The sequence below is a fragment of the Hyposmocoma kahamanoa genome, unplaced genomic scaffold, assembly GCF_003589595.1.
Source record: "Hyposmocoma kahamanoa isolate Upper Pololo Valley unplaced genomic scaffold, ASM358959v1 91, whole genome shotgun sequence".
NCBI lineage: Eukaryota > Metazoa > Arthropoda > Insecta > Lepidoptera > Cosmopterigidae > Hyposmocoma > Hyposmocoma kahamanoa.
Genome location: NW_020654684.1, coordinates 2,757,371 through 2,768,590, shown reverse-complemented (window position 1 = coordinate 2,768,590; position 11,220 = coordinate 2,757,371).

Here is an 11,220-nt window from a genome sequence, read left to right as displayed (position 1 = left end):
CGCAAATTATACAATGCCCCTACGGTCACAAGAAGAAACAATATTTATGTACAATGTTATGTACACTAAAATTTTACGCGGATGCTGGCGATAACTGTCAGTGTAATCTCGTGGTAGAGGCACTGTATACCTCTATTTCGCTATACCTAAATAAACGAAATTCAGAACCAAGAACATTCACAGCAGCTAAGTACATGTTCCAAACAAAACACTATGAATAGTGATAGTATATCATATTCATTTTGTTATAATTATTAATAAAAAGATCGAACACTAAGAAAAAATTCCTTCGATCCGGCCGGATGCGAACCGACGTCTTCTAGCAAACCGTGCCCGACGCTGTGCCAACTAAGCCACGGAACGAACCAGCGGATCTCGCGAATTTTTGTATGTGCTCGTAGTCGTGTCTTTGTATCTGATTTTTCAACGACTTTTCAGCCGTAGCGCCATCTATGAGAAATGTATTAAAGTATTTCGTCACCCAGTTAGATACCTTTACAACTACCAGCCCCGGCTAGAGATGTCGCTGTTTTTAATTGTCGATGTACTTAAATTTTTTATGTGAAATTACTCCACTAGTTTGTTATAATTATTAATACAAAGACCGAATACTTAGAAAAAATTCCTTCGATCCGGCCGGATTGGAACTGACACGTCTTCTAGCATACCGTGCCAGACTCTATACCAACTAAGCGACGGAACGAACCAATGGAATTTCATTCATTTTGCGTTGACTCAGGACGCCTTCCGCTTACTATATTTATAATTATTACATTATTTAAGATAAAAACAAATTAAGTAAAATAAAAAAATCACTCACAAAGATCTTTAAACCATGTAGCCTGGCTTTTTATATTTTTAAAATTATGTATGGTAACCATAGTAACTATTTTATTCATCATAATATTGTTATTGCGTAGTCAGACCACTCTGTTGCTTATTAATCTACGATATTGAAATGGTGTGTCTTCACCGCATATCAGTGAAACGTAGCGCGCGTTTGGAACGCCGCATCTAGTACGCTAGTACATAGATATCGTTGACTAGAAGCGTCAAATTAGCCGCCCCTCATAAACTACGCCATAGTTTTTAACATTTGTAACACGAGAAAATTTACAAGAAATTTCAAAATTGGACAGGTCTAAACTAAAAACAATCACAATGTAATTGACAAGGAAAGAGACATCCGTCGGAACGGAATTAAATAAAATTTTTATATGTTTGCCGAGTTTGCGTAGAATAGTATGTAATCTGTGTTACATGTTTAATGGTAAGAAGGTATCTAGATATTTATTATCATTTGTTGGCATTTGGTGCTGAAAGAACTACTTCTGAGTCATCATGTCAACAAAGGGTTACTTGGATATTTGTCATATTGCCATTGTAGCAAGTATAATTTGAACGCTCATTTGTTGCCGGAAAATGTTCAGCAATAAGTCAATCAAAATATATTCTCACCACTGGCTGGCTTCTTTTGGGCGAACAAAGTACAGCACACAAGCAAGCGTACAAATAAAAAACTATAGGTGAATACGGTCAAAGACAATTTTTAAATAAATGAAATAAATTAAATGTCCAAGTACACTTCAGCTTTCCTCATTTGTTATTTTACCGCTTTGCTGTAAACTTTACGGGTCATATCACATCTACGAGTACAATTTTTTTTAACACTTGTTTGGTGTTTTTATTCATTTTTAAACACCTCCGATTAAAATGGCTCCACTATGAGTATGCTGTACTTTATAATTTACCAAATAAAATTTCATAAACCTTATCACAAAGGGAAAAAAATGGCGGGTTTTTGTAGTTATAGTTTTTTCACAAATTAATTTTTAACTAACTATTATTACGTTTTAAGTTTCTTAATCCTTTGTTGCTTGTTTAAGCTAATAGCTCTATAGCCAATGCTCAACAAATAAATAAATTATGTAGCACAATTTATATAAATATCACAATAAATTATTACAAAGGCCCTCTTTTTAGTTCTGAACCAAAATTCTATTGTCTGTGGTACTCGCTACTGAACTAAAAATTTTATTAAACTTTTAAACAGTTAAATAAGCGTTTCAAAAAAAGAACATCGTATTTTTGCTAATTAAAGGGGTCCCCCTAAACGCACATCTGTGTTCCTGAACAGAATAACGTCATTATATTTTAAAATTATTAAAATTTTATTTATTTTGTTAAATAGGTAATATCTTAAAATGTATTATATTATTATTTGTATATAATTATTTTACATACCAGGTACAAAGGCGTACCCTTTAGCAACAACATCTATTTAAAAAAAAAAAAATTAATATCAAAAATGACGCTACTCAAACGCTCTACTGCCTCCTGATTGGTTAAAATATAAACGATACTTCTTCTATCACACGCAAAATAGGCGCTTTGTTGTCGAGTTGCGGATACCAGCCCGTTGCACCAAGTACCAAGTACCAAGTACTTCTTCTATTCTATCTCTTTGGTTTTTTGTCTTGTAGCGTTTGTTTGCCTTTGTTATAAGTTTGTTGTCGTGGTTTGTTAAATATTGGGTGCGTTTCATTATTTTAACTTACTCGGAGGTGTTTTATAGTATTGTATTCAATCCTTACATATTTAGGTCTCAAAATCTCGTACTTATTACTTAGGCCAATTGGCAAAGTCTCGTGGCCTAAACCAACTCGACTTTAATGAGGGTTCATTACGCAATAATTGCATAAAATGCTACTAAACACCCCCGATAAAGACGGCCCTACTATCGCTATGAGCGCGAAAATATCTTTCCTGATTCTCGGTTTCCGTTACAATCTTTTACTTAATTTTGAACTAAGAATTCAAGATCATCAATGAAAATTACAATTAAAAACTGACATGACCGTACTTACTTAACTGTTCTATAACGAAACTTAATAACTTTTTGATAAAAAAAGCCGGCCTTAAAAGTTCGTTCGTTCAAATTACATCTATTTTGACAAGTTTTATTGAAATCGGTTAAATGGGATCAATACTGAGGTATCCTCTTTCCAATAAAAAAGAATCATCAAACTCGGTTCTCAAATACCACGTAATATGTACATAAAAAAAATCGCATCGCATTGAAAACCTCCTCCTTTTTTTAAGTCGGTTAAAAATTAAATTATGCACAATCGAATGTATAATGGAATTCATTAATAATAGTTATATCAACTAAAGAATTTTTTGTTGTAATTCGGTAAAACACGTGAGTTATATATTACTAAAATACAAAAGTTGATTAATATACTCGTTTTAAACAAATCATGACATAATTCGTGGTTCGGATTGTCCAGCTCACAGAAGGCGTTCATATTTGAGTCTTCTACATGATCTTTATTTAAAGGGAAACGCGGCTGCCATCAAAAAACATCGGTGCTTCTATTTTGGGAACGATATAGCAAAGTGCTATATGAAAAGATGAAATCGTCGTAAAGCAGTCGAGACCCTTCTAATCAAATGTCTGGCGAGTGGCGACGGGCTTCGTCACGCACGCAGGAAAAGCGACGCAATGACACCGATGTCACGCTACTGTCCCTCTTCCCGAGTATTTCTGACACACGCTCTTCGGGGACTAGCTGACACACTGCTTTTCGTAGAGAAATTAATATACTACGACCGTGTCTTGTCACCTTTCATGTGGAAACGTGACACTGCGTGAAACAAGTCTGATTGGTCTTTTGACTCATTGATTTCTTGCTACTCTATTCCTAAGATAGTAGATGGTAGTAATCAAGATGATTGTGAATTGCAACATCAATTTTTATCTGATCTCGATTATTAAGTTTAAAATTAGAAAATAACGATGGAATTAGCACGCCATAGTGCTTATTAATTGATGTATTGAATATGTTGTTATTTACGTCAAAGTGAGAAGCTGTATGTTACAAGTTATCGATGATCGAGATACAGTTTTTGAGTGGATTTACAGTTTATCTTATTCATTGTGCTGTGTTACAAAAAAATAATCTGCAGTCGTGAATTAATAGCAATCCACAAAGCGTCTTGTTAATGCATTTCCATTTTCGCATTTCTATTTCAGGAACTAAATGCATCGTAAATATCCGATACTTATTTCCCGCATTTGATACAGACACAAAGAGATCTTAAAAGCTGAAACCCCATATTGTATCGAGTAAACATTGACATAAAACAAGTTTTTGAACATTCTTTTTATCAAAGGATTCGAAAGTTTATTGTTCCCTTCTTTGTGGACGATTATTTTTACATTTCTCAGTATGATAACATTACGTGTTATGTCGTATTTATTTTGGTCACAAAAGTATGTAAGTACAAATGTAATAGAACTTTGAATATAAAGTCTTTGTAGAGGTAATAATTAAAGTCGAAAAAAATTAACTACGAAAATTATTTAAAAAAGAAACAATTTTTCTACTCTTGTACTTAAAGATAATTATTATTATTAAAGATAATTCTGAATTTTCTGAACCAAAATGCTTTATTGTCTATGGTACTCGCGATGAACAGAAAAATTCCATTTTTCAAAAACAGATCGTTCGAAAATTTTTGCTAAATAAAAAAGTCTTGTAATATACGTCACTGTGTCCCTGAACAGAATAACGTCGCTATATTTGTGAAATTATTATAGAATGATAGTTTCATATCAAACGAACTGTCACAAGTGAGGCAAAAATCAAATTCATGTAGGCCTGGTTTTAGTAGTAGATTAATTTTCGGTTTTAGTGTAGATTTATATAAAAATACAAGTTGAAACGCGTTACTTCCTTGTGGAATGTGATGTTAGTATCTATTTTATGTTTGTCTGACGTATTTTTCATTCATTTACCGCACATTTCGTCATTTTTAGCTAAAATTTTTGAGCTGGTCGCGGTGCAAGTTGACCTGAAGCACTGAAGACCCGCGCGCTCGTGTAGGCCCTTTGGGAGCGCTTCAATTTGCCTCACTTAGCGCGTGCGAACTAGGTTTCTATGCGTTATTATTCTAAAAAAATAAAATTATTTTATTAAATAATATCTCAAAATTTTACATAACAGGTTCAAATGCGTAAGTAATTATTTGGCAAAAAGAACTTTCAAAAACAATATAAAATATCAAATAATAGTATATAAACAACAACTTTTGTTCCGTAACTCTTGACAAAACATGATAGATTACACCAAAAATAAACTTTTCGTTTTTTTTTTGTACGATCTGACACTCTGTATTTGGTAGTAAGTTAGTAAGTTCAAACGTGCAAGCGTCCTCTCCGACGACTCCCGCTTTTTGCACAGAGTTATCATCGTTTAGACCAATACATTTGAATATTTGGAACAAAATTCATGGAACAAAAATTGTTTTATGATGTTAGTAATACAGACCTGCGTGGTTGTTAATGTTTTACAAACAACACTGTGTAAGTAGTTAAAACGAATACTTACTTACAGCTTCCTACAAATTACTAAACAGCTGCATCGATTCAGCATGATGAATTAAAGATTCTTGACTCTTATTAGGTTGATAGCTGTGTCGTTCGTTGTAAAAGTTAATTATGTCTTTGAATTACGAATTTTAGTTCTCTGAGTAAAGTAATAATTCCATCTATGGAATGTTAGTGCAATTATTGGAATTGCTTCACTTTTATAATGAAAGATTTATTCGCAGTAGAGCTCCTTGTGAAAGAATTCGTCCAAGGAAGTACTGCCACCTCACCTAGCATTACTGTGTTCCGGTTTTGAAGGGTAAGGGTGCTGGTGAAATAACAAGCACATGGGACTTGTCAACTTATGTCTCAGGCTGACGGGCGCAGCGGCAGTGCGCCTCAGATCATTGTTTTTTAAAGCTCTCAGTGGCACTGCAACTGTTATGGAGAGACGTGTAGGTTACCATCAGGCGCACGACGTGTTCGTTCCGTCACTTAATATTGTAAACAAAAAAAAAGATAACACTAATTGTGAACTTTAAAAAAAAAGTGTGTTTTAAAATACGGACTTACACCACTTACAAACCGACCTCAAAAGTCATTCATCCCCTAGTTTGCCACCCTTAGAGGTGGAATATTTTCTTGAAATTTAAATGGGACCACATCTGAGATACCTTCTTTCCAACAAAAAAAGAATCATCAACATTGGTTCACAAATAGCGGAGTCATCGCGTAACATACATCCAAAAAAAAAAACAGAATTGACGAATTGAGAACCTCCTCCTTTTTTTGAAGTCGGTTAATAAAATTGCAAATTATTTATGAGCTGTTGACGTCATATGTACCACCGGAGCGATGAAGTCCAGACGGACCTGAAGTGGTAGCCATCGAAGTGAATATCTTATAGCAGAGATTGTTGTAAAATGAAACGAAATTTCTAAAATGTATATTTAGTAAACCTAACCAGTTAACATGAGCATTCTGTTCCTGTATCTCAGTTTCAGCGTTAATCCCATGCCACCACCAGCTGTGCGCGTATTTGGGTTTATCAGTATCGAAAATGTTTATATTTTGTGGCAAAATAAATTGAGCGACCGAGCAATTTATCTCAACTTCCCCCTTTTCTTCCTTGAACGTCTTTGACATCATCGGTTTCCTTGAAATCCTAAAAATCCTTGCCAAGCCTTTGTTGTGTCCCAGGAACATCACACTATATCACTCTTACACTTGTTTTCATTGATTTACGGGCGTTTAGCAGAGTTAGCGGTTAATTTGGCTTCTAAAGTAATACAAGACGATAAATTGTTGCGATTCTTAGAACATATGTGATGACGAGCTTAACATCGAGTGAACAAGATTATAATACATAAGTATGTGGAAACAGTTTTTATATAGAATTTAAAAAGGTGAGCTGTCTGTTGGCTGTCGTGATGTCGGTTTTTGTTTTTGTGTGATTTTAATGCTCTAATAATATAATGCTTTATTTTGTTACGGAATAATGTGGTCTGTGGTTACTTGTCAGCAGATATCGTTGTCTGTCCATGATGGTTTCTTTACCTACTTCAGGTATGACCACCACAACAGCGGTTAGCCGAATAGATTCTTCAAACAGTTAACAGGGTTCTTAAGATATAGAGACGAATCCTGTACTCTACGGTGGAGTGGAGCTCGGCTTGCGGAGCGTGGTCGGGTTTCGATTACAGGGTGTACTTATGTTCTTCGGTGGCGCAGCGCTTAGTGCTATGGGTACTTGAAGAGGAGGTTTCGGGTTCGATTGCCGATTTAGGCCAATTTAGGAAACGAACATTTCTAAGTTGGTTCTGAGTGTTCTGGGTTTGCCCTCAGAGTTGTCGTTATTCTGGTATTCATAGTACAGGACAATGAGTATTTGAGTGACGCTGCAACTGTTGAGGGACAGGCGTGACGTGATTTAGTAACTTTACTGTGAGCGAGCGGCTTCGACCGACTAATATGCCACGTGTACCGATGAATCTTGATTCATTAGCAACAGAGAATTTACAGATTAATGTTTTATAATGCCGCCCTAAAAGCGGAGCTAGGCGTATGAGGAAAATTCTAATTCTACATTTTCTCAGGGATCTTTTTTTAAATGAAAACTGTTTGATCATTATGACTTTTTCTTGGGATTGTAGTAAAAAACGTGTAAACCAGCTATTCTTGGAAGCTATTAGCATTTATAGGGTTAAGTTGTATTAATTGTTTGTCCGTAGGGGTGTTTTAAGTATAGTATAAGTTCCAAGTATATTTTCGTTCAAATTATCACACGAGCTCAATTCGGCCGTGCTCCGTCGGAATTTCCGAGACTTATGTAAAGGTCAATGCGTAGAAATAGACCATTTTATGTATCGTTAATGCCCTAAACCATAAACACCAGACGTGGGCCAAACCGCGACGACGTTTCAGACTCGTGCATCATACGTGGGGCTGAAACATCAATGGAGGAACAACGTTTGATCGTATGAGCGCTAGGCAACATGTATCCGTACGATGACCGTAAATATCATGAAATAGAAGTCCAGAAACAGAATCCTAGTAATACATGATGACTTGGGTTATACGTTGGAAGCAAAGACTTTATGAGCTGGAAGTGTACTTCTTAAAATTGAAGTGTCATTTCATTCTACATAATTGTTTGTTTGTTTGCGATGTCTATTTATTAACTGCCCCTGTGGCCGAACGGTTACCATGCTGGTCTGCCATGCAGCGGTCCCGGGTTCGATTCCCGGGCCGGGAGAAATAATTGTATGGTCTATATTCGTTTATCTCGTGTGTAATTTGTCACTGTCTATGCGTGTTTCCATGGCATCCGCGATACAGGGTTTCACTAGTGTGGGGCTATGAGTGTCTGCGTTATTATTATTGTTATATTTTTCATCGTAAGCGCCTAGTAAGTGACACGCCTGTCCATAACAGTTGCAGTGTCGCTCAGAGCTTTAAGACACCCTGAGACATAAGTTGCAAAATCCCTTATGCCTGTAATTACACCAGCCCCTTTCCCCTTGCTGTTTGCAATAGGCGTAGATAATTAATAGATTGTGTAATATTTTATATTGTACAGAATCATGGGTGAATCCGAAGTGTCTCCAACGTATTAGATGCATATCTAAGGCGACCGAAAACCGACGAGACGTAAACTCTTCACCGATTTATAAACAAAGTCAAGCGTCAATCGGTGACTGGCCAGCTTGGCCGGCACTCGCCAAACATTGGCACTGTGACGTGGCCACTGGCATCGCTGCCAAACCACACGCCAGTTTGAGTGAAAAAAGCGCGCGCGTCGGGTGGTCCCATCCTTTTTTAAACTTTCTCGTCTAAAAATGACCAAATATATAATTTGTACTAGTGTGTGACCGCGTGTGACATTTATGAACTTGTGTATTGGTTTTATTTATTATTATTATTATTTTGGTCTTATGCTATATTAACTAGTGTTGTTTTTTATTAAAAGTGGTGTTTCGATTATTCGATAGTGACTTGGAATCGGTTTGGAACCGGTGGGAAGATTTCGCTTTGAAGGTAATTTGTTCTATTTAAAGCATGTTAATTAGTTTTTCCTTTTTCTTCAATTTTGTTCATTGCTGCTAAGGACGTATATAATTCAGGCTAGTTTATTGGGCGTAATTACCTCTACTTACGTGAGAAATGTACTGTTGTCTTTGAATAGATATATTACTTTGAATGTTTTTTTTGAAAATTCTTCTAGGTTTTCATATTCAGCTATCTATTATTTAGTCAGCCGTATTATATATATTAATTACCAGTTGAAACGTTAGTTTAATAATGAAACTCATGCTAAAACTTTTTTTCAATTCCTCTTTTACTACAGCTTGCTTTGCAAAAATATTTACGATATTTTATTGATAATTTATTGACCTATTAATTATCTATCAGTCCGTGTCATACACCACGACGATAAAACACGTCTTCAAAGAGACTTTGACTGTACTTTCATTCTTACAAAATAATAATAACAACGTACACACTCTTAGCTCCGCAGGGAAACCCTGTGTCCCGAGTGCCATGGACACGAACAGACAATTACAAATTATACCCAAACTCACTAGAGAAATAAATGTAGTCCATACAAATATTTCTCCCGGCAGGGGAGTCGTACCCGTGGCAGTCTAGCATAGTAAGCGTTCGGCCACAGAGGCAGTTAAAAAAAGTTTTCATTTAGATCATAACAAAGTTGAAAGCTTATATAATTGTATCTGGGTACTTACATTCGTAAACTGAACCGAAACAGACTAAAAGCCTTACCAACATAGCATCTAAAGGCTATCATTACATCTCAAACAAACCACAGTCGTTTGAACTTGAGTTACACCATAACATAATACAGCTTCAAAGGGGTAAAGATTTACGGATCGATCTCGTCTATAAAAGACGTGGCGATCGATTTATTCCTATCTGCATGATGCGAAGATGTTCTATGGGAGTTTAATTCCGTTTTATGATATATTTACATTGCAGTATTGATTGATTGGTTGTTTGATTTGTTAGGTAGATGTAGAGTTGTAAAAATGTATAATGAATTCGTGTTTACGTCATTGTTGTGTTCATTGAGTTATAGTTAGCCCGACGTATTGTGGTTTCATGGTTAAATTCAAATTTGATATCAAAAAGTGGTTATAAACGCTTTTCAGTGTTATTTCAAGAGTACCTAATTGCGTTAAGTTTTTTTTATTAAATATATAACAGCGCATTTGACGTCCATCTCACCTGGGAAGTGACGATGAGGTCGACGATGGAGCATGCAAATAAATAATGCCTATTTACACTCGCCTCAAGTAATACCGGTCAGAAAATAAGCAGGTAACTTTACGGCGGTATTCAAGGCTCTGTTACAAGTCATATATAAGCTTCTTAGTACGCATGTTGATTGAATCCAAGGTGACCAGTTGGTATGTAGTAGAGCCATCCCATAGGTGGCAGCAGTACTCCATGCACGACCGGCCTTGTGCTTGGTACAGCTGAAGAAACTGTCTCGGTGTAAAGTAACGCATGACCTTAGAAAGGTTCTAAATCCTAGGATTCTAGGGACTCTGTTTAGTGGAGAATAGACACGCATGCGTTTTTGTAGTGTTAAATTTGACAAGATTGGCATTAAACTACAGTAATATACAATACAGCGCAGTGGATTCTACTATCAATGATACGATTTAGTAATAATGCACCAGTAGGTATTAAAAGCTGAGACAGACGTCACGGCAGTTCATCATAGACTTGGAAGCAGAAATATCGGGCTACAGCTGCTGAATTTTGCGTTTGATGCTTATTATTATGTGTTGTTGCCATTTCTACGAACTTGCCATTTCTATGAACTCAAATGATGTATGTTACAGGTCATTATTAGGTACATGACTAGTCATTTAATGAAAAAAGATCCGACAAATGCGGAGTGGAGGCCATTTTGGATTTCAATGCTTAACATTTAGCTTCACTTTATATTTTTTTTAAATGTGATCAAAGACAAATTTTGTTTTTTTTTGCTGTCTCTTTCTTTAATATGAGCTGTAAATTGTGAAGAAGCTACATCGAAAATAAATTCTAGTGGATGTAATAGTAAACGATAGCCGGCAAACGTTTTCGAAACTAAAATTTTTAGAAAACGTTGCTCAGTTGTAGTTAAACCAGTTGGTACTTGGTACTTGGTGCAACGGGCTGGTATCCGCAACTCGACGACAAAGCGCCTATTTTGCGTGTGGAGTTAAACCAGTTATCATAATATATCATATGTATATATAGTCACCTCTGCGCTTCCACTTTGCAACACATGCAAGTTCTTAGGCTTTTGTGCGCGAAATTTGGAGGTGCTACGTACG